This window comes from Rousettus aegyptiacus, unplaced genomic scaffold (assembly GCF_014176215.1).
Source record: "Rousettus aegyptiacus isolate mRouAeg1 unplaced genomic scaffold, mRouAeg1.p scaffold_m13_p_4, whole genome shotgun sequence".
NCBI classification, from domain to species: Eukaryota; Metazoa; Chordata; class Mammalia; order Chiroptera; family Pteropodidae; genus Rousettus; species Rousettus aegyptiacus.
In genome coordinates, this window is record NW_023416307.1 from 70,791,990 (window position 1) to 70,817,118 (window position 25,129).

Sequence of the window (25,129 nt, forward strand, 5' to 3'; positions counted from 1 at the left end):
TGCCGAGCTTTTTTTTTCTTTTGTTCCAGTGCACTTCCGGCAAGAACAAAAAATCTGAGGAATCTTAACTATTCATTCTCTAAATTACTAAATAAAATTATATAGACTAAAAAAAGCCATTGTACTACTAAATATTAGGAAATATTGAGTTGTGTGTCCAAAAGTCACACTTAAAACCAGGCAATAGTAATAAGCATAGAGTGGCTGTGGATACTATGAGATAATGTCTACTTGTCAGAAATGGATGGTATTTTCCATCAAAGTTTGAAAGTTAATGATGTATTTCATATTTTAATTGCTTCTAATGATAGGTCAATTAAGGGAAAAAGATTCTATGAATATATTCAATATCATATGTGAATAAAACTACTTATTATATCATGCCCTGTTTCATTCTTCCTAAACTGTCTTTAGGAAAATTTAGTATATGTCACTTCAGTCATCTGAAAGGAATCATTTTTTTCATTACAACTCATAACTTAAAACTGTAAAATATCAACCAGAAAAAAACTGGCCCAATTAGGAGAAATTTGATAATGGTAGAAAAGCACATACAGATATGACTAGGAGATGATAAGATTATTTTAATTTTTCCATTTGCACTGGAATTACTTATTTTGCAAATCTCCAGATCTTTTATTACTTAAAACCCCCTGCTGAATCATGAAAAGAAGCTTAAGTTAGCAATTTTCCTCTGCAAAAATCTAGCTGTTAGCATCTGGTGAACACTTGGATAACCTAGTCAGGTCCTATGGAAACGATTATTTTAAGACTCTATTCAACATGCCTAGACTTAAAACACCAGCATCACACTCTGCACATGTATTTTACTATCTAGGATTTTAGAACCTGGCGTTAGTAGCAACGGTCTAACGGTTTTGCAGTGGCGGAGATGGGGATAGGAGATAGGACACGCAGGCAGGCTGGATACCTGAGTGTCAGCCAACCGCCCCTGTGCTGCCGACAGTGATCTCCGTGGCCTCCTCCCCTGAGGACCACCAGTGGCCAGGCCACTCTGCCTCCCTCCATAGCTTCTCCCACTTACATTTAGACTTGGCTGCCTCTGGGAACAGGACTAGTGTCCTTGCTTGTGCCTTTGTGCCTTCCCGTGGCACGCTTAAGGCTGGTTTTTGTCTCTTCACCAGATACTCCGCTTCCAGAACAGTGTCTGAAGTAGAAATAAAAGGATACATTTTCTCAGAAAGACAAGTAGCTGAATTGTTATCAAAGTAAATTGTTTTAGATCATAGGAGAAATTACATAATAGGAATATATTAATACGCAGTTAAAAAATTGCTATTATTTGTCAAAATTTAAATGCACATTTAGGAGATATTACAAATCTTTGCATGCTGATGAGGAGAGAGAATTTTTTTTGAGGGGGTGTGTAGGGGGATTCTATACATGTAGATATGCACTTATTTATTTTTACACATATACTATATGTAGTTTTTGTTCAAATAAACATTTTATTATGTATCTTTATTGCTTTTCATGGCTATATTATGTGCTAAGTTCTCATTAATTTAATTCCCATTAGTACAGATTTGAGATAATTTAGGAAGGATTTGGGCATTTGCTACAGAGGAAGCAAATTTGTGAGTAAGTTATACTTCAGGAAGAAAAGTTAGGTTTATTTTTAAAAAGCGAACTCTTCCAGCAACACATTTTCCACCCAGTCTGTATACAACAGTATTTAAGCTAGAAATTATTCTTAGTTATTTATCAAATCGAATCTGTTAGGACTTTAATCTGGCAACACTTTCAGGTTTTTGTTTGAGCTTTTGTGCAATTTAGTTGAAGACACTTTAGGAATCATTTATAATGTAGACTTTTTACAAATTGTATTGGACTTCTTTCCACTTAAACTGAATTTTAGAAATTTAACTCTATTTTGGATAATAGATACTCTATTTTGTTTTGACACAGTCCTCAAAGACTTGTTTAGGAAACATTTTCTACATTTGTTGTTCAAAAAAGATTTAGATAGACAAAAAGATTTGAAAGCTGGAATTGGTCAATTAGAAAATAATTGCAGAATTGGGTATCCAAAATAGAATTTCTGCAGTGTGATTTAAATGATATGTTCTAGAGCAGTACGATTCAATAAAACCTCCCGTGATAATGAAAATATTCTATATTTGCACTGTATATAGCCATCAGTCACGTATAGCTATTGAGTGCTTGAAATGTGGCTAATACGAATGTGGAGATGAATTTTTAGTTTTGTTTAATTTTAACTAATTTGTATTTAAATAACTGCTTGTGGCTAGTGGCTACCTTATTGGAAAGTATAGTTTAAGAGTATTCGATATAAAATAAAGAAATACTTGAATATCTTCTAGTTACTGAATGTCTATAAAACATGAGTGTCCCCAAAATACAAGGCCTAGGCTCTGTTTCATGGCCATCCATAGGGAATCCTGAAGGTGGGAATAGCAGTATTCTGAACTTTGGCTCAATCTGTGCATTTTCAGACATAAATATAGTTTGGGTCAGCCATGAGTGATTTGAGAATTTTTTGTTTCTGGAAAGCCATGAGATCTCAAATAATTTCTAATAATAAAGTTCAATGATGGTAAATCTGGGGCTTGCATTTTCCAGTCCATTTCTTGTGTGGTATAACTGGCAGGTAATAGAGATAGATATGAAGAAGATACTCCACACACATAGCTGCCTCCATGAACAAGAAATCCTCCAGATTCAGACTGGGTAGCAGAAAAAGGCTGATCAATACTTTGGCACCTTTCCCAAATCATTCTTCAATAAATATTGATTGAAGGCTACTATGCATAAGACACAATGCTTAGTGCTGGAGATAAAACATTGGAAAAAAAAAATAGAAACAGCTCCTGCCCTCATGATGATTAATTGTATTGGACAATAAGATTTTTTTCCCCAATATCTTCTTCCAAAATTCACAATCCTTAGTGCTGGAGATAAAACTGGAGCATACCCTCTTGTATGTATATTTCACAATAAAAAAATTCAAAAATTAAGTGTACAAATCAAGTATAAAAGACACTCTGGGAAATTATTTGCCAGAACTGACAAAGACAGTCTCAGCATCCTTTTTATATGAAGAGATCTTACTATTACTATGTAGAAAAATGGGAAATTAAATGAACATAAACTTTACAAAAGAAAAATAAAAAGGCTAATAAACATGAAAAGTAGTTCAAACTTATTTGTAAGTAAAAGAAATGTGTACAAAATGATGGGATTAAAATTTTGGTTATTAAATTGCTAAAGATAAAAATAATATTTAATGTTGGTTTGGGTTAAGTGGGAGTATAAATGACACAAAGTTTTTGGAAAATAACTTAATATTGTGTATTCAGAGCTTTTAAAATATCATATCCTTTGACCTTGCTAGGAATCTAGAAATTCAGGTAAGAAGGTAAGAGAAATGAGGTAAAATATAAAATGCTTATCATAGTTCTATTTATAAGAACAAAAATATAGAAACAATCTAAATGTTCATCAGTATAGTTAAATAAATTATGTGTTTCATATTACAGAATATTATTTTGTTATTTAGAATAAAATTTTGGAGATATTTTATTTGCTAATCCTGACCTGGGGACACAATGGTAGAGCAGAAAAAACTAGTACATTATGGTCACATAGACCAAGCTTTGAATCCTGAATAGCCACTTACTTTTGCTGGATATTTGCAAATATGATTTATCCCTCTGAGTTTCAATTTTTATATAAGGAAAATGGGGCTAAATACCTATTCAATTGGGTATAGTGATAATTAAATGAGATTATCTGTCTGCTGCCTGTCTGTGTAACTGTCTGCATAATGGCTCCTCAGTAAGTAGTATCTCTTTTCTTACAATCTGAAAATACTATCTGAGCTCCATTTCCAAATTAGCTGAAAGTTATTCCATTCTGTCTTCTTCTATATACATACCCCTTGCCACCATAGTCCATTCTCTACACCAATAGTCAGATATATTAGAAATGAAAATGGTCTATAGCCATGCTACCTTGAACAAGCTCGATCCCATCTGATCTTGGAAGCTAAGTAGGGTTGGGCCTGGTTAGTACTTGGATGGGAGACTACCAAGGAAGACCAGGTGCTGTAGGCCTAAAAAATTTAAAAAATAAGGGATTGTAAACTGACAAGATCCTTGCAATCTTTGAGGCAAACCAAGGGTTGCCTTGCCAAAAAAAAAGAAAAAAAAAAAAGAAAGAAAAGAAAAAAAGAAAATGAGTGAGTGAAGTTTCTTGCTTTTATAACTCTTCAATGGTTCCGAATGCATTAAAAACACATCTACTCTTGCTCTACTCTCCACACAGCAGATGAGATAAACTTTGAAAAAGTAAATCGGATCACATTATTTTCTTGCTTAACATTCCCACCCTTTGCATCCAACAGCTCCCCATAGCACTTAACAGCAGACCTAAACAACTCTTCTGGCTTCCATGCCCCATATAATTCTTACTTTACCTGCCTCCCAATTATGCCCCCTCTCTCCCTTGCTCTCTATTCTCCAGCCACACTGGCCTCCTTCTGGAAAACATCATGCTGGTCCCCCATTTCGGGCCTTTGCTGTTCTTCCGCCTGGAATTCTCTTCCCCCAGAAAACTGCACGGCTGAGCCCTTCACCATTTAAATATCAACTTGAATATCACTTCCTCAGAGAGGTTTTTTTGACCATCCAATCTAAAATCAACCACTCATTTTCATGAATCGCTGATCCAATTCTCTAAATTCCATAGTCGAAATTTTATCTTTTTTATGTAATGATATTTTAATCATTTATAGTCTGACTGGACATCAATCTTTCTTCTCTCCCTACCCCTCCTTGAGAGCAGGGAACTTATTTGTTTTGTTTATTGTAACATCCCTCGCAACCAGAGCTAGGATTGGCACATGGTAGGTGTCCTGTAAATATTTGCTGTATGCCTTGCAAATACTTTTTGTACTTCTGAAACACAGAACTTAGCAGTGAAGAAAAAAAAGCATTTGACATCATTTAAAAAAAACCAGAAATGTAAATTACATGGGCATTTTAAAAAACTTTAATGGTTTTGGGTAGGTAAATTGCTTCAATTTTGAAAAAATAAACACCCACGAACAAAATCACAACAGTATAAAATTATTTCAGGAGTATGATGAGAGCTCCTCTGTTAAATCAGATACTTTTGAAACTATACATCACTCAGCAGGCTCCTTGCTTTGAAATGAAGAATGTGCACCTCTCCGTCGAACATGTGTTTTATTTACTTGATAAGAAACAAGACTCTTCTTTTAGCACTGAAAGTGTTTAAAACAGTTTCATTTTTTTGAGGCTGGCTTAATATAAATTTCTAGAAGGAGGAGTTATTTTAATTACCCTACTGGGTAGATGGGAGTTAAAACTGTTCCTCTTTGTAATGCACAGCATGGTGACAATAGTTAGCAATACTGTACTGTATATCTGAAAGTTGCTAAGAGAGTAAGTAGATCTTAAAAGTTCTCAACATATGAAAAAATTTTAACTATGTATGATGATGGCTGCTAACTAGACTTATTGTGGTCGTCATTTTGTTGTATATAAAAATATTAATTCATTATGTCATATACCTAAAACTAATGTTATATGTCAACTATATATTAATAATAATAAAAAAAAACCCAAAAGAAGCAAAACTGTTCCTTTTAGTGTTATTTATTCTGGGATTCAGGAACCTTAGTGGTTGTGCCTTAATGGTCTGGTATAAGATTCTATAGTAATAGATCTATTTTTATAAAATCCATGAAAAAAATCTAAATTGCTATTTATAGATATGCCATACTATTTCAGAAATTATATAACATTCAGACACTCAGACACAAATTATATTAGGCTATTTCAACATAGCCTATCCCTACCAGCTTTGAATTTCCTCTGCAAAGCAGGCTGGCCAAATTCTTATGATTCTTGAAGAGAAAGGAAATACACATTTTTTAAACGTGTCCTTTGGGCCAGTCTCCTTGTTGATTTTGTTATTTATATAGTCTCATCTAATTTTCACAACCATGCAACAAATGAGTTAAGGCAATGAGAAGAGAGTCTATTCTTTCCCATAATGTTGAAGGGGAAGATTGGTGAATCAGAAATCAGCAAAACAAAGGACCTGCCTATTCTTATCCCATTGATATTATCCTAGAATTTAGTTTCAGGTTTTTCAGGCACACTATATTTTGCTTCACTGATTCATGGCCATTGTCTGGAGCATGACAAATATTCATTGACCAACAATGCTATTATATTAGGCACAAGACTTCCATAGGAACTATTCATCTAGGTTGTTTAGAAATGCTAGGACTTAGAAAAAGACCTGGGTGAGGTGACTTGAGGTTTCCCGAAACTATTCATATTGCCTCATGGAGTAATACATCTGATTTGGTTTTGTTGCAGCTTAATGATGTCTGGAGAGCTGGAGGAAGGAACTCCACCCATCCGAAGGAACTCCTTAACCTTTCAGCTGATTTTTACAAAAACTTCAGGTTTCAGAGTCTCAGATAAAACTCTAGGATTGAGAATTCCAATTCTACCAAAACAGGATCAATTCTGAATTAACAACTAAATCCTGAAAAATTAGAATAACAGGAAAAAAAAAATCTAAGCCACCATTGGAGATCTGGATTGCTGGATCACTGGTCTTTTAAGTAGATTATGGTTAGAGAAGCATCAATTTTCTTTTTTAAAATAAAACCTACATTATGTCCTCATAATAGTATTCAGTGGTCACAAAATTCAAAGAAACTGAGTCTAAATGATCTGGTAGAAGAAAGGACTGAAAAAATCTAAATGTCTAAAGTATATCTGAAATATTTGGATTCCATTAGTTTGGAATAAGGAAGGTGGGAGTGAGAAGTTAATTAACGCTTCAATGTGTATGAATAAATTTGAGAAATAATGACTTTAGGGAACTGGAGAACAAAAACTGGTTGGAATAAAAAATTAGGTCCTTACAATATGTCTTAAGTGGTGATATTTGACAGGAAATAGTCTATGAGATTTTTATTCTAGATACATCCATTTATAATAAATAGAAATATATCAAATGTTTCCCAGAAGTCCCTCTTCTTTCCTGAGAAAATATAGAAGGTGAAATTATGACCCTTTTCAAATTAAATCATTAGATGGACCTTCAGACAGGATAAAATATTGAGAATCTAGTGGTGATTTCAAGGCATGACCAGAGGTCTTCTAAATAACAGATTTCAGAAAAAGATTAAGGTCATATCTTTGTAAGGTAAATGTTCAAGAAGAATCAGGTATGAAGTCTTCTTATTATTATCCAGATATTTGGCATTATAGAGCAATGCTTAAATATACCTAAAAAGTACAAAGTAAGTGCACTCTTGTTTGGACAACTATATAATGACATCCTTGTTCAATCTTCTTGTCATTTGCATTTTAATCTATCATATATTTGTTTATATAATTAATTAAGTAAGTAAATGATTAATTAAATATTCTACCTCATCTGAGATGACTTGGGAAGCAATTTATTTTGGACAAGTATAATGAAATTGCCTTGGGTGAGCGAAGTTTGACTTAGTTTTACCTTCAGTTAAAAGTTGATTTAGTACTAGACTTATCTGGATGATCACTTTGTAAGTTATAAAAATGTCTAATCACTATGTTGTCTACCTGAAACTAATATAATATTGTATGTCAACTATAATTGAAAGTTTTTTAAAAATTAAAAAATTTATTCTTGCTTAAGATTAATTGGTGATAGTGACTCAGTAATAGCTAACAAATTATAACAATGCCCTGAAATGATCATTTTCTGTACCTTTGAAATAAATGTGAAAAACTTCAAGTATATCTTTGTCTTATGGAATAACTGTGATCCAGACCATGGCAGGAAAAAGCAGGAAGGAGAAAAAAAAATGTGTTGTGTGTATTTGGGATATGATTCAAGTTCTGGAACATTTCTTAACCTTCCTCATAGAAAGATTGGGAAGAGAACCAGGTTCTCTTGGGACACCAGGATGAGGTTGAGCACCATTTTTGGTCAGAAGTTAATAATTTCAATGCTTCATTGTTTTAGATGATAGTTTTTTACATTTGAATGTGATGGTTCCCCCTACCCTCATAACAAATGGTATTGCCTATAATTCGAAGTCAAATTCGATTTCCAGAGAGAGCGCTCTTAAAAAAATATATATATAGTTCTAAATTAAGCCATAATTCAGCAGTAATAGTAGTAGCCATTAGTTGTTCAGGATGTCTTCTATGGCAGGCTGTGTGCTAAATATATTAAATGATATATATTATGTCATTTAATCCCCACCATGATTTTGCAATAAAGAAATCTTCTTATATTTAAGATAGTTAAATAAAACTTTAAATTAACTAATTCACACACACATTATGGAAATAGAGTCTAAGTTTTGTTCCTCTCTCACTGTCCAGCACAAAATGAGTGGCTCATAATTGATGTCTAGAAAATATTTGTTTAATTAAATGAAATACTATTTCCCGTGCTTTCCCTGAGGGAAGGGTTTTCATCAATCATTTTGTCCTTTGGTATAAATTGGAAGACTCTTGTAATGAATAGGCATTGAAAAATTTTAACCCAACCAAAAAATGTGGATCAACTTGTCTCTGTCCTCTTGAGTCAATGAAGAAGACTGGTATAAAGGAAGGTTGGAGAGAGGGTTTGTGGGGATTGGTGGGAAGAAGTATTAATTGTGATGAAAATGAGTTTTGTTCCTTCTGGGCTGTAAACATAAAGAAATAAGAAGCCAAGATACTATGAACTTGATAGTTTTCCATCGAGTGTCTGAAATATAACATTTAACTGACATATGATGATTTGACCTCAGCAAGATTGGGCTTCCATACAAGAGAAAGAAGGGTCGTGGTGGAGGGAAAGCTCCCAAATAAATGCACTCTTGTTTTCTGTGCATTTCAGACCCTGGTTTTATTAGATTTTCCAGTTGTTGACTAGTCCCTTGCCAGCACCGCTCAATTCCAGATGGTCTCTGACACCCATTATGCCTTTGGTGTGTTGCAAATAGGAAGACCATGGATGACAGAGACCCTGAGAATTGAGTCTCCAGCTTTGATAAATCCTTGGGTCTTTTTTTTCTTTTTTTTTTTTTTTCCAGGCATGCCAGGGACCGTCACTGTCAAGCACAATTATACTGCCCACCTGCGTGTGCACCCGCAGTACTATGCATAGCAAGTTAAACAGGCTCCACACCTCGCCTCTAGGAGTGCGCAATAAAAACAAGACAGTAGATGTGCTGAGCGCAATGGGGCAAACAGATGCACAGTCACATAAACAAAGAAGTACAACACATTAGAGGATTTGGGTATAAACTGGGAGTGCAAGTGTTTGTATGCTGGATATGGGGGGGAAACTGCAATTTGCAGAGAACTTGCTGGAGTCTGTGCAAAGGTAAGGAAGCAGAGGGTAATAGTTGCGGTAGAATCATCCTGCTTATTTCTATTAGGAGGAAAAAATGTTTTCCTTGAGAGTAAGGAGGAAGGTTTTTACTTTCACAGGTATCTACTCTGAGGGCACATGCAGTATGACTTAAGTCTAGTTTCTTCTAAGAGATTCAGTTGTAACCAGCCTAAAGGAGGGAAAAAAAAGTATTAATCAGAGCAGTGCCTGCCAGAGAGAGTTCATAAGCCTTCTTTCCACTGGAAACCAGGCTAAAAAGAAAATAAAAACCAGAATGTATTATAATTGTACATTCCACTTATAACCAGCTAGCACATGACAATTGATTTTCCAAGGAAATGATTACTTTGAATGATTCTCTCTCTCTCTCTCTCTCTCTCTCTCTCTCTCTCTCTCTCTCTCTCGGCAACATTTCTTGCCATTGTGTAGCATTTACTATCTTTGACATCTCAGAATTAATCTGAACTTACAGAATTCAGCTGAAAGCGAATTCCAGGCAGATCTCTACCTCAACCACCCTGGGCTGATAGGTATCTCCCTTCTCTTAAATATATCCAGATAGGGAATTTGAAAACCTCCTCAGGAATCTTTTCCAGGGTTTATAAAACCTTCACTGCCAATAAGATCTTTCCATCTAACTTAAATTTATTTGGTTGTAATTTAAATTCATTTCCTCTTTTTCTTTCCTCATTAGAGGAGAGTATTACCCCAACAGTCATTCCTCTAAATATAGCTGTTAAATACACCTCAGGCTTCTTTCCTGGACTCACAGGACTTCTATTTCAGATGTCTTCAATTTATAATTTTTTGCACTTTGGCCTCTGGATTTTTCTCAACATAAAGCAATCTGCTAAGAGCCCTTAAATTTTTTGAGTTTCCATAATTGATCCCATGAGGTTTATTCTACAAACATTGACATGTCAACATGTCCCATTTTTCTAGTCTCAACTGGATCTTATTTGCAAGGTCATAAAAATCTTAAAAGAATATTGGAATTTATGTTTCACACTTTCTTGGAATGGGAGAGATGATAGTTTTAATAGACTACTTTCTAGGTCTTAACATGTTGGACAAGTAATTTACCTCTAAATACCACAACGGGAGGAATACCTTAGTTTTTGCAATTATAAATGAGAAATGGAGAAAATAATTAAAAAGTTTTATCCACTTTTAATGTCCAACAATTCTAAGAATATGTTTTAAGTAGTCTTTTGGCCAAAAAGAGCAGCTATTTATCTTAACTACTATTATTTTTACCCACAAAGGTCAACATATTGACCTTTTATGATTTCTCAGTCAAGAACCTCTAAAGTCTATTTTAAAAACTTTTAATTGAAGTTTAATGTACGTACTTTAATATAAGTCCTCTCAGGTATCTATTTCTGCTTATATGACAAAGGGTGAGAGTTTTTGTATATGCTAAATAATTTTTTAGTTTATTATTGTCTAAATGTTTTTGCATAGCCACTGTTCTCATGTATTAAATAGCTTTAGTCCACTGGAAAGGAGACTGTAATTCTCTGTCTCTATCCACATGAATATATTTTTTGTTTTTCATGTCCTGAGATCTTTTGAAGCCCATACTACCAAAATGAGCATTTTCAGAATATGATGACACACAGAGTTCCCTTTAAAAGATAATTTCTTTATTTCGAACACTTAAGTAGTTTGAAATTTTTTAAAAAATCTGTATTATTGAAAGAATTCTCAAAAGTAGGGCATTGAAACAAGTCCATGGCAGAAATATTTTGGGGTGGATCTCTTTCTCCAGTGATTCTACTATTGAGTGATCAATTTTCACTTTATTTCCTTTTAAACTTTTGCTGAACTTTGAATTAAGCATCACAAGGCACATCAGGGTTAGCCACATCACCTCTCTCACTTAAAAAGCCCAGTGTCTGCTGCAATATTCTCAGGGATTTTATACTAAAGGTAAACTTCTTCTCTTTTGCTTTTCATGCATCAGCCTGGTCTGGCCTGCCCTTGCCCCTTCTCTTGCAAACACACCTTACTTTTAAGTCATTTCCTGCTCAACTTAAAAAAAGTTCATCTTCAAGCCTAATGGCTAATTAAACAAGGAAAGTTTGTCTGAATTTAATCATACTCCAGATAGCAAAATGAGGTGAAGAAGTGTATGAACTTGAGGCACTCTTCTTTTATTACAAAGTTGCAGCAATTTATTTTCTACTGCAAACAACCAGTCTACCTGGGTTTTAAACTCCTTTCTTGCTCTTCTGTAGGCATCACCATGTCCCTGCCATCTTTCTCCCTCAACCCTGTCCACCCAGGCTGCAGTGGCAGCTTTGTACCAATTGAGCACAAAGAAACTGTTCTAACTGTTCTGGACTCACTGTCTGTCTGACTGGTCTGCTTAGCAATCAGTTGACATTTCTAATGGTTCTTTTCCTGTGTTTTTTTTTTTTTTTTTTTTTGGCCTATCTTTCACTGCCCAGCTCACACTACATGTCCCTGAGTAACACTTGCGCTTTTCCAGCGGCAGGTGTGCCTCCTGGCTTCGGTGTTGAAGTTGGTGGTGAGTAAGGGGTATGGCGTGCTTGTGTTCCCCCATTTTTAGTGTTATTCCTGAAATTCGAAATGGCTTAGAGAATGCTCTCCAACACTCCTTATTTTAATCCTTACAACAAATCTCTGAGTTAGTCTATTACTCTTACTTAAAGGGTGAGCAAAGTGAGAAGTGTTAAGTCACTTGCCCACACAATTACCAAGTTGTGTGTGATATGTGCCTTTGAGCCGGCCCTGACTCCTGGAGACTCTATGAATGAGTGATTTCCTCAGTGGCTTTGTTCAGCTCCTGTAGTTATGCCTATGGCTTCTTTTATGGAGTCAATCCATCTCATATTTTGTCTTCTTTTCATGCTACCTCCTATTTTTTCCATCACTGTTGTCTTTTCCAAAGAACACTGCCGTCTCATGATGTGCCTGAAGCAGGACAGATTCAGTTTTGTCATATTAGCCTCTGGTGATACTTCAGGCTTAATTTGCTCTAGGAGCCACTTGTTCATCTCTGTCAGTCCAGAGTATCTGTAGAACTTTTCTTCAACACCAAATTTCAAATGAATCATTTTTTTTTTCTCTATCAGCCTTCTTCATGAACTAACATTTGTATCAGTACATAGTAATTGAGAACATGAAGATGTGGATGATCTTAGCCTCGGTCTCTAATGATACCTCTTTGCTCTTGGCAATCTTTCCTAGTTCTTTCATTGCTGCATTTCTGAATCTCAGCCTCCTCTTCATTTACTGGCTGCACTCTCCACTTGAATTGATGACAGAACCAAGGCAAGCAAAATCTTTAACAACCTCAATGTCTTCGTTGCCTATGTTAAAAATGTATATAACTTCTTTTCATGTTTTATTTTATTTTTTTATTTTTTGTCTTCTTGAGGTTCAAATACAATCCTGCTTTGGGACTTTCTTTTTTTTACTTTCATCAGAAGTTATTCAAATTTTTGCTACTCTGTGCTAGTAAGATTGTGTTATCTGCATATCTTATGTTATTGATATTTCTTCCACTGATTTTTACTCTTCAGAGTAATCCAGAATTCAAATTCAGACTCTTTGAATCTTGAATCTGGGCTCTTAACTTTTTATTATATTTATTTGACATTTAATATTCTATCATCACCATCATTGTCATGAGGCACTCAATAAATACATACTAAATAAAGAGAGGCTGGAATAAGAAATATTTTCCTAGGATGTGCCAATTCCACATCATGCTTATTTAATGGCATTATAAGTATGCAATGGATTTTTATTTATTTATTTATTTTTTACTAATTTTGGCTCATAGCATTCTATGTTATTCATCTTTCATCACATATAGGGTTAATAAAGTTTTTCTTAGCCCAGAAAAAAGTTTCACTTCTAAGGACAGAACTTATTGCCAGAAATCAATGCTGCAGAGTAAAAACCTCATTTAGAAACTGTCAATCATCTGGGCAGTTTGAAATGAATTTTTCTGCATTTCAAAGAAAGGATTGTAGGATGGAATTAGAAGCAGCTTGTTTGTTGTCCTTCCCTGCCCTCTCTAATTAGTTTTAATTAGTTCAAAACCTCAATCAAACTTGCCAGTTTAAAATTTTTGTATTAGCTTTTGTAGATTCTCAGAAGTTAATCAAGAATGGTTAAAGAAACAAGAAAATGTTTGTTCTCCTTTCTGCCCCCTGCCCAGTTCACTGAGTATTAGTTGAATACCTACTATGAGTACATTCATCACAGCATTCTGCTCCACTGCAATTAGATAAACCTAAGTCATGGCAATTGTCTTCAAGGGGCCATTGGTCTAATTGGAAAGATAAAATGCACTTAAGAGATCATGGGGAGAACATCACACATAGTAGGTAATTGTGTTCTTGTTGTGTGTACTAGCCTTAAGGACTGTAGGAGTGTAGAAGAAGGGAAGATTCATGAGTGCCAAAGAAGTGAGGGAAGATATGGAAGAGAGAGGAAACAAGGTCTAGTAACCTGAACAGAAGTTGGGTAAATGAAGAGGAGAGGGGAGATCATTGAATGCGGGGAAAGATTTGATAATGAAACAATTGTTTATGAGATCATAAAGACACTGCTTTAGTTAGAAGAAAAAAAACATTTTAGAGATTGATGAACAATATGTGCCCATGTATTGAAGAGTATCCATGAATTATAAGCAGAACAATAATAAAAATTTTAGGGCTAATGAGCCCTTAGAGAGTACCTGAATTGGGCAATTCCATTCACAACGAGTAATCTAGCCCCAAATTTATACCCCGTTTGCAATACCGGGCAAGTCAATCTCTCTGAAAGAGCACCATTAGTTAAAAAGTATCAGAATCATAACTGGTTTGCAAGAAGTTTTAAGTTATAAACCTAATTGGGACTCTGTTCTTTTCTGATGTTGGCTCATTACTAAGTTGCATGATCTTGTGAAAATTACTTATCTTAGTCAGCAGTAGGCTCTCAGTTTTCACATCTGTAAAGAATAGGAGTTGGACCCCTTAATTTTAAATGAAACTTTGAGCTCTAAGACTTATGACTTTATGTTTCCTTTTTCACTTTTGTACCCATGTGATTATTTATAATTGATGAACTAGGATGGATTTTCAGACTAAACTAACTGCCTGGAATTTCTCTTAAGTGGATTGTTCTATGTAGCATGCTGGATGTGCTTTTGTGCAGTCATGATCAGACAAATCATAAGATCCAAGATCTTAAGCCTAAAAATAAGCCTTGCCAATCAGAAGCTGAAGTAGAAAACAGTGCTCAATCAGTTCCTACCTTGTATAAATAAAGTGATGTTGGTGATGATTATAGTGAAAAATATATGCCATTTACTAAATATTTATTTTGCACTAATAATTTTACATGTAGTATGTATCATTTATTTAACTACCCGTAATGTAAATATTATCTTCTATTTATTGCACAAAATGCAGAGTTTTAATGACTTTCTCAGAGTCACCTAACTCACCAGTAGCAATGCTAAGATTCAGTTCCAGCGCTGGCCACACACAAACTTATGCATTGTTTTTAAAACAGGAAATGTCTCCTTGCTCAGCATAGAATTCCAGGGCATACAGTGCTGAAACTTAACATAGGTTCTGTTCTATATGCAATTGAGAAAAACTGTGGCACATAGGAAAGATGAAAGAATTAGATCCCTTAGAAATAATTAGGATTTTGAATTCCCTATTATTTATAGTCCAGAAAGTCAAATACCATGCCTGGAATTTAAAAGTGACTGAACAATCTTATGACTAATAATAGCATTTGTAGTCATGAGGATTGAGAAAAAAAAAGAAGCAAACAGCAAGTTTTAAGGTCAAACATTCAGCACCAAGGGGTTAGCAAAATACTTTTTCCCCTAAGTTTAAATGTCATGCAAAGAAACGTTGAGGATTGACTGCAATTGTGGCTTGTGCCATTAAGAGGTCTTTTGACTCATCTGATATGACAGGAAGGCCACCTATTACTTTTCCTGCCTGGGTTTTTCTTTTTTTCTATCATTGTTGACAAGGTGTGCTGATTGAAATTGTTGTTATTTAATTCTTGTTATTTAGTAAGCTTTCTTTTTTGTGTGTGGTAAATTTTAGAGCATGCATATAAAAATTCCACTGGCATTCTTAAATGGATCTATGTATTATCTTCAGAGAGTCAATGAATTTGGATTTTGGTTTTAATCATTCTGATGGAATGTTTGTCTTAGAAGTAATTTTTTCCAGTGCAACTCTGTGGCGCTTATTTGAGAAACTGGTCGAATGGATGAACTTTCTCAAGATGATGGAATTCAGATAAATGGTGCTTCTCAACCAACGTGAGAATTAGAATGCTCGGAGCAGTATTTTGCATATGTTCATGCATTAATCAGTTGTAGTTAATAAGTGTGCTAAGAAAAGTGTTGCCTTATGCTATACCAGGTTACTTCTGGCTCTATAATTACCAACCTATGAATGCCAGTGTATGGTAGACTGAGGTGTGGCATATCAGAATTTAATTCAGAATGAAAAGGGTATCACATAGTAAGCAGTTTGCTAATTGCAAATTCTTTTACCTTTAGATGGAAGGGGTTATACTATTGTAAAGTTGTACTCATTTTCATAAGGGCAAACAGACATGCCCCAGAGTGGGATCTTTTAATGCTCTCTCATGGACTTCATGAAATATAGAAATACAATAGACTATTCATAGACGCAGTCTTCAGAGGTCCACAAGTCTTTGCAGATTGGCCTAGAAAGTAAACATTTCAGGTCCCCACCCTAATCCTACTTTTAGCAACTCCCTTAGTAATGACTCACTCTAAGTTACTCCTTTCAGGGAGAAAAGGAGGACTTCAAAATCAGAATGCATGCCTTTGTTTATTCTCCCATTTCCTCAGACCCTAAGAATTATTTTCTCTTTGCTGACAGTTTACGTAGCTCTGGCTCCAACAAAATTTTGCTCGTTCTGATATACACGCAGGAAAGAGTTGCACTGGAAGGCAACTCTTTCATTACAGATGCCAAGTGTTGAAAGCATAAATAGCCTCTTGCACTTCAAGAAAACATGTAATAAAAAGGAAAACAGTTAACAGAACTCATTCTATCTATCTGGATTAAGATTATTCATAGAGAGCCAGTGTCAGGGCATGGTACTACCACCTACCCAATGGCATATGTCTAATATTTCAGAGTCATTCTTGATTCTCCTTTTCCTCTCATTTCCCTTGTCTAAGCCACTATAAGACCTGTCAGTTCTATCTTTAAAATATATCACTAATTTATGCGCCTCTCACAGTCACTACTATTTTTAATTTGTTTACTGTAATGGTCTCTTAAATGTTCTTCCTGTGGCCATTCTTATATCCCCATCCCACCTGACAGCTCCTTCTCCACCCAGTACGCATATGGATCCACTAAAATTATAAATCAGGTCATGCCACCCCTTTATCACAAACCTTCCAATGGTATTTGATGCACTTAGATAAAACACAAACTCCCCTTAGCTTAGAAAGCTCTATATGAACCTTCAACTCCATCTTATACTCAACTCAACTGTGCTCCTTTTCCTATAACCATAATGACATTCTTGCTCTTCCTGTAACACTTCGAGCTTATTCCTGTCCCTAAGAACTTTGCATTATAATTCCTCTGGTCTGGAACATTCTTCTTTCAAAATTTAAAATAATTCAGGCCTAAGCCCGGATGTCATTTTCTCAGAGGGGTCTCCCTTATGGCAAGTGGCTCTTTCTCTCCAACATCATTCTCTCTAGAATTCCCTATTTATTCTTCATAGCACTTGTCATCTGAAAATAATTTATTTATTTGTTTTCTTGTTTATTTCTGTGTCTCCACTAAACTATGACCTCCTCAGAGAAATAATTTTGTCTGTCTGGTTCTTTGCTGTGTTCCCAGAGCCTAAAATCATGCCCCAAATATTTGTCAATAAATGAATGGATGGACAGATGGAGAGATGAATGATGGATAGATGAATGGAAATAGATCCCAGGACCAATGCCAATGAACATAAAAGGAGCTGCTCAGAGGTGGTCAGTAGGATGCAGAAATATATTTAAGTTGTAATAGCTCCAGAACAAAGGTCAGTTCCTCAGATAGATTCCATTTCGTCATTATGTCTGTTGAAATTTTGTGAAGCACTAGAACCCTACATCAAGAGCTCCATAAGTTATTTGTTTCCTAGAGAATGTGGAAATTTTATGAAGTTGGCTTTAGCAACTGCTGCCTTCAGCCAGCTGGTCCTAATGTTTATGCTTTACTTTCATGGTGGACGGTGCCCTTGGGGAAAATTGAATGTCATGGCTTTGAGGTGGGTCAAGTTTTAGGAAGTCCAGTAGAGCACTAAGTCGAAAACAGATGGTCTGGATACAAAGGAAAATAGAGCTACTTACATTACAGCTACAATTGTGTGGTGGTGGTCTCTGGCCTACTAGTCATAAATATGTGTGTTTTTAAACATATCCAGGAAGAGATATGTCAGGAGCTGTCATTTAAAATGTGAAAGTCTCAATTCGTCATCCAAGTGTATCAATGGTTAGACTCCCAGTTGGATGTGTTTTCTATTTGCCTAATTTTAAGCATTAACCTGGAGATACATCCAGGCTGCCTTTTTATCCTACACTGTCATCAGAGTTCTAAGCTTCCAGCATTCTATTTTTTATACAGGAAACCAGATTAAGTAAAACAGCTTCTCTCCATAAGATAATTCCTCTAGTGATCAGTGTGGGGCAAGTTGTCTCCTCCTGTGCAAATACATACTCCGTATTTCAATAGAACACTGTTAATATTTCTTTTAATTGTATTTTCTTCAAAATCCACTCCCAGTGCCTATAATACTCTTAAACAGTAAGCCAAGCAATTATAGTGTCGACCTTATTCAGACAATACCACTGTTCCTTGAGAGAAGGATTAAACAGGGCTCCAGGCAGCTGTCTGGCAGGGTGCTTATCTCACCAAGAGGTTGCCCAGTGCCTAGGATCAACGACTGAAAGAATGCTTTATGGGAAGGCACTAAAGGTTTTAACTGATGCAGGAGGCAAGTAACCTTCCTAAAAGAGTTTACAGCTTTATTCCACAGAGGATTATAGATTCTGTTTTAGGAGGTGTTAACCAATTACCATTTAACTGGTTTCTCTCTTCCTTAGTCTGTTTCTAGCAAGTTCCTGGGGAACCAAAAAAAGAAGAAATATGTCCTGTTCTTTTTCAATTTTAAAACTTAAGTAGGCTGCACACGGGACATGAGAAGACTTCGGTGGAAAGTGGAAGGGATCACTCTTGATTAAGTTCAACATAATTTGTGATATTCATTTTGCTCTGTCCTTACTGTTGGTATGAACTTGGGCGAGTTACCTGAATTTCTCTGTTCCTCAGTTTCCCTATCTATAAAATGAGGACTATAATAAGAAGTAATTCTCAGAATTATAATCAGCATTAAAATAATGTTTGCAAAGCACATAGTAGAGGTCTAGCACAAAATAAGCACTCTATAAAGGTTGGCTGCTATTATCAGAGATTTTATTTCAATTTTCTTCCTTGCTCAGGTTGGACAATTTGTCCTTAGTATTTCTAGGACTTTTCTTTCTCAATGTTTGAGCCACAAAGGCATCAAAAGTCTCCTACTGGGTTGACCAACTGTCTCAGGTTGCCAAGACTGAAGGGTTTCCAGGAAGGCTGGACCTTTGATGCCAGAAACAGGAAGAGACCTAGGCAAACCAACCCAGGAAGTCACTCTACCTTTGGGAAAGCCTAATGCCTAATTCTTGGTTCTGTGAGGTTTTCCTGAGGCTAGGCAACCCTTCAAAAATTAGTAACTCTGAGACACTGTGAAATCTACCTTGCTTTTGGAAAAATCTTTAGATCTTTTCCCTTACGTCATTTCTGTAGACATGTGGCAAAAGGCAGTGCTATATTTCACGTGCCAAGGGAAAGTGGAGTTCTCTAGGTATATTCAGCTGCTTGGTTTTCAATTTAGAACTTATAAATCATGGGCCCGGATATCCGGCAGATTGGCAGGTGGACCATGGAAAGGAATCAGGATAAACGGAAATGACTTTTGCCATTGGCTTGGCCAGTACACCTTGCCAAGAGGTTTTCCCCTCAATTTTAAACAGATCAGTGTTATAAGGGGAAATGTACTCCATATGTTCCTCATGCCTTTACCTTCGATTCACAAAAATGCCATCTTCTCAGAGAGGTAGTTTCCAGGAATAGTGTGGAATCTTTTCCCTCAAAGGAAGTCACAAATAACTCAGTTTTTCTTCATAGTTCTTGGTGGGGATAATATCTGATTTTAGTTTCTGCCCCAAATGACCCTAAGTGCATTCCCTCCTAACCATTTAAAATTTTTCATTCCAAAGTGTAACTTTGTTCCTTTCTAAAGAGTACAGATTTTCTCTTTTGTTCACTTCCAAGTTCACCTGAATTTAATAGTGGTCAACAAAAACCTGACAGGCTTAAGTATTTTTATGAGTGGAAAAAAAGTCACAAACCAAGAGCATTACTTCTATTTATTGATAGCATTAAAATGGAGGGGTATTTTTTTTTTTTTATTTCAACCAGCTTTAGTTTAAAGACATAAATAATCATTAGGGAGGCAGATAATAGAAAATATTATCCCGAATTTTCTAATCTTTTTCCCCCTGAAACATTCTGTTAAAAAAAGAACCATGCTATTTAACTTAATCTTAATTTTTCTATATCCTATATCCTCTCTCTCTACTCTGAACATAAAATTCACCTGTTTTTCTGTGATCCCATCAATGGCCGGCCTCTAAGCTCTGCAGTGGTTAAGTCTGTTAGTGGTCTGAGGATCAGACAAGCCTGAAAACCATTGTCATTTATCAGTCAGCAGCGCCACCCCCACCTCCTCCAGGTATTAGGTCACCTCCATTTGTTTGTCTGGTGAGAACTGGCTTCCTTTCCTGAGACTGGAAGCCAGATTGGTTCAACACCAGAATAGGAACCTGGAACTAACATTGGTTTTGCAGATGTGCAAAAAAATCCCAGGAGTTTTGAAAAAAAAAAAGAAAGAAAAGAGAGAAAGGTTTTGAGAAAAGAAGAGAAAGTGTTTTCAGAAGTCTGAAAACAAAGCAATTAATCATATGGTGACGATTACACTTGTTTCTATAAAAGTGACTCACTTTCCCTGCATTTTCAGAATATAATTCAATTCCATATTTATGTAACTACCAAATAATTATCACCATTTTTTCTTTGTTTTTTCTTTTTGTTGTTCTCAAAGTTCCTCCTTACTCCTAAACTTGAAAAGGAAATGATTTCATATGTGAGATAATGAAGTGAAAAAGCAGTGCCCGATCACTGCAAAGATTTACAATTGGAAAAAAAAAAAAAGTCTAAGAAAGAGTCTTGGAATTGCCATTGTAAATTTCTCAGGGCAGCCAACCTTCTCAGGACCCTCCCCTCCACCACTGAAGGTTCGAGGACAGATTTGCCTTTGGAACCCAGATTGAGTTCCAAAACGGTAAATTTCATTTCTTATAGGTACGGCCCTGGAGTGGAGCCAGAAATTAAGTAAGAAAATATAGTCTTTTTTTTCTACCTCCCATTTACCCAGTTCATCAAGAAATGAGGACTTAATAGCAGAAATTTCCAGACTATTAACAGTGCAGGTGGCATGGGCCCTGGACTTACATAGAAAGGATGTCAACTTTACCACTTGTAAGGCTGGAAAGCAAGCTTTACCACCTGTTATTTGTGTGACTGTGGGCTAGTTACTTAATGTCTCTAACTCAATCGTCTTACATATCAAGTAAGTGATGATATTAATAATACTTGTGCCTGGTACAAACACTATCACACTTGTGCCTGGTACAAACATTATTATTAAAAGTTAACAGATTGACCGTTCTTCCTGACAGTAGCTCAGTAAGTGGATTAAACTTTTGTAAGGTCACTGAAAACCTCTTCTTTATGCTCATATTTCCTCAGCTTCGGTTCATTCAGTGTTTTCTGGAATTTTGTTTATGGGGCACTGGAAACTTAGCTTAGTTTAACAATGTCCCTCTTATTTGAACATCACTGGCATTCCTTAAAATAGTCATAATTTTATTATTTTTCTGTATTAAATCCTCTTACTGGTGCTTAGAGAATACATGGAGATAACAGAGCTGCTTTGTTTTACATGTACTTGTACGTACTTTAAACGTGGCTTTTCCTCTGCCACAACCTGCTCCTCCCCCATGGTTGCCACTTCTTTTCTGGGTGGGGTAAGGAGAGAGAATATTTGAGGAGTAGTCCAGTTGAAGTTCAGAAAATATTCCAGTTCTATAGATGACGGTGCTTTGCACCAGAATTCCTAGGTCATCTTTTTCTAGTTTAACATATAACCCAGAATTTTGTTTTTTACAGATAATCTTTTTTTGTGAATTAAATAACCAGGCTCTCTTAACACATGAGAAGGAAGTTGGGTGTATGATTAGAAGGGATATCCTTAGGTATCATTGTCTTTCTTTAACTGAATTTTGATATAAAGTTCTTTGTGTTTTAAGCTTTTTTTCTGGAAAATCTTTCAAAAAATATCACAACAAAAGTCTCATCTTCTGGGAAAAAATTACATTTTATTCATTGACCTTACTTCTGTTGCTATTCAGAACATTGTTGGTGATCGATCATACAGGTCAAACAAAATGGATATGAGGTCAGATTCAATGTGGAAAGACACATGAGCATACTGTGGGCTCCTGTTCTTGACTAAATTCTTCATAAAAACTTGTTTTAATTGTTTTATCATTTTTTGTTAAAAGTGGAATTAGATTAATTCCTGAAATTGGGGATTCCTTTAAGAAAACAGTTCTGAAAAGTTACTTTGTTTCAATTCAGTTCGATAAATATTTATTGAACACCTACTATAAGCTAGAAAATGCCAAAGTCTTAAAACTCAATTATGTCCTTGACCTGATGGAGCTTATGGTCTGATGCAGAGGACAGATGTTAAACAAGTTAATTATCAGTATGGTGAATGGACAGGGGTAATGGGAGGGTAGAACCTGGGAATTAAATAACTTAGTGTAGAGCAGAGTTTCCCAAACTTTCCTGTACTTACGAATCTCCTGGGAGTTTGTTAAAATTCAGTTTTCTGGTCCTTGATCATTCTGACGCAGGAGGTTCACAGGCCACACTTTGGGAATAATAGTATAATGCATCAGGAAAGGCTGCCTTTCAAATTGTAGCTTAGCCAAGGTCTGAAGAATGAGAAAGAGTTGCCTTTCTAGTGATGATTGGAGGAAGAATGTCCAGGCAGATCAAAGCAGAAAGAAATGTGCTAGAGATGGGGCAAGAGAGGTACAGAATGACGGGCTACATTCCTCTGGGGGCCCCAAACCCAGTGGGTCTAGGGAAAGAATCCTAGTTCCATTGCTTCTAGGTATTAGTCTGAGGAAAATAATATTTCATTAGGGTTGCATTCTCAGGTGAGCACTTGGAAAGCAAGGCCTACTTTTCCAGGCAATACTTTCTACTAAGAAAAAGAAAAAGAATTAGACAGGGAGAAAGGAGAGGAAAGTATGCATCTTGGGTCTAATTTCACCCTCAGACTATTCCTACCACTGGAGAGACGGAGTGGTTGGAAAATGCCTTCATAAGTAGAATTTGGTGGTATAATTAGAAAATTATCTCTTCCTAGAACATTTTGTGAAATTCTGCTGTGAGGTGTCAACAGGTCTTTGTGAAGCTCTCTCCAGCAGAGATCGACTAACATGTAAAATACAGCAGAGTTCCAAAAAAGCCACTGTAAAATTTCAAGTATGTGGAAGGAGTTTGGTGTGCTTGCCAGTATGGTTTTTCCAAAAAAGAAAAATTCTGCAGCGATCAAAGTAGGGCAAAGGAAGTGGGCTCCAGCCTCAGGCGGAAGGTTTTACCATCAGAATAATTCAAGCTGGTGATTTTCTGGCAAAGCCAATCAATTAGCCAAGTGAGAGTAGTGAATATCTGAGCTTTTGATGTGGGGCAAAGAGGAATGGAGACCCAGCAATGGAGGAGAAATGAAGCATTAGGGACAGCCACTCCTCCTGAGTTTTGTTCCTGACCACAGACTGTCTTGAGGCTTCTGGCATCTTCTGTAGTTTCCAGTTCAAGGATAGAACTTGCTCAGTGCTTCCTCAGATGCCTGCTCACACCCTATCACGAGCAGCCATATCTTTAAGAAGAAGCTTGGGATGAGTCTGGGCAGTACTCCAGAGCTTTCTTTTGCATTTTTTTTTTTTTAAATAAATAGAGGGGAAATCAAGACTAACTCAAGGAGTAAAGAAGTGTGAATGATAGTCCCAGGAGTATGTGTTAAAGGGTGAAGGATGAGGTGGATGGATGTTGGAGTTCATGGATAAGAGAGCAGCTCTGGAGTGAGACCCTTAAGAGTTCAAATCTTGACTGTACCACTAACTAGATATGTGATTTGGGGAGATCATCTAACCTCTTTGTGCCTCAACATGCAGTAGTATCTACTTCACAGGGTTGTAGGGAGAATTAAATAAACAAAATGAAAAGCTCTTAGAGCAGTTTCTGCAAATTGTAAGTGCCTAGTAAATGATAATTATTATTTTATTAAATATATATGTAGATGTAGACTAGCAGACTTTTAACTTAATTTTATTATTTACTTGGTTTTATCTATTTTATGTTTTTCTTACTTGATGGCACTTTGTCCAATCTTCTCTCTGGGAATATTGCCCCAAGTTAGGTAGGGCCTTATGTAGCACATCAGGACCAAAATATAAAGGAAGCAAGGGATAGCCTCTTCTTGAACACACCAGCCAGGTTCCTCAGGGTGATAGTCATGCACCTGCCCTCCCTGGGGAGTGTTATGTCATTACACACTGAAGCAAGGAGGATGCCGTTTATGTTGCTGAGGTTTTGAGGCTCTTTGATTTCACTATGAATATAAAGTAGAAAGTGCTCTGCAGTCAGATGTGATACTGAATTAACACCTGATGCCACATCTCTTGCCCTGTTGCTCTGCTTAGATGGCTGCATTGCAAACCTTCACCTCACACCAGCACAGCTTTACCCCTCAGTGTAAGCAGTGGTGTGAGCAGCAGGTTAATTATGTGTGAATGTGTGTGTGTATGTGTGTGAATATTTATAAATGATTGTTTCCTTTCTACCTGGCCTGCTAGGACGACCCGCGCCCTATCCGTAGCCCACCACTGACAACTGGACAGCATGTCATGATGCGTGTTCTATGTACCCTTTCTCCACACTGCATTGCACTTTTCTACCCTTTGTTTCTTTTGACTCTTCTTCACTTATTTTTAATCTATTTTATCTTACTGCATTGTCTGCATCATTATAAACTGACCCAAATCCTTTTGGAACAAGGAAAATTAAAGCTTTAAAAAACACATATGAATCAATCCAAGGTATTGATCGATCAATAAGATTGGTGCAAATCCTGGCAGTTCCTTTACTTACATTTAGCTCTCTTCCTTGATACTTTATATGAGAATGTCCTCTTTTGCAGTGCCTCCAAGAGAACCTTACATTACTTATGAACAGCAAAGTTTTAAAAAATCAATTAATTAGTTAATTAATTAATTTTAAAAGAAGAAATGATTTAAAAAATTTTTCCCCATCTACCTCCCCCCTCCTCTCTGGTAACTATCCATTGTCTATGTCATGAATAGCAAAGTTTATATACCTTCCTTAAGTTGTTACTAAATCTACCATTGCAGAAGTGTAAAGGTCATATCTGACTTATTTAGAAATGACATAAAAAT

General features: G+C 36.0%; 1 protein-coding gene and 1 pseudogene across 3 annotated transcripts in view; one reads left to right on the plus strand and one right to left on the minus strand.

Moving 5' to 3' along the window:
- The window catches only part of COL8A1 (collagen type VIII alpha 1 chain), a 133,368-nt gene that overhangs the window by 51,574 nt on the left and 56,665 nt on the right, over positions 1 to 25,129 (minus strand). For all 3 annotated transcript variants that reach the window (XM_016144696.2, XM_016144694.2, XM_036219029.1), the window contains exon 2: positions 1,046 to 1,168. The gene's annotated coding sequence lies outside the window, so the exon portion shown is untranslated. The remainder of the gene's footprint in view (positions 1 to 1,045; positions 1,169 to 25,129) is intronic.
- On the plus strand, positions 3,979 to 4,097 carry LOC118602273 (annotated as a pseudogene).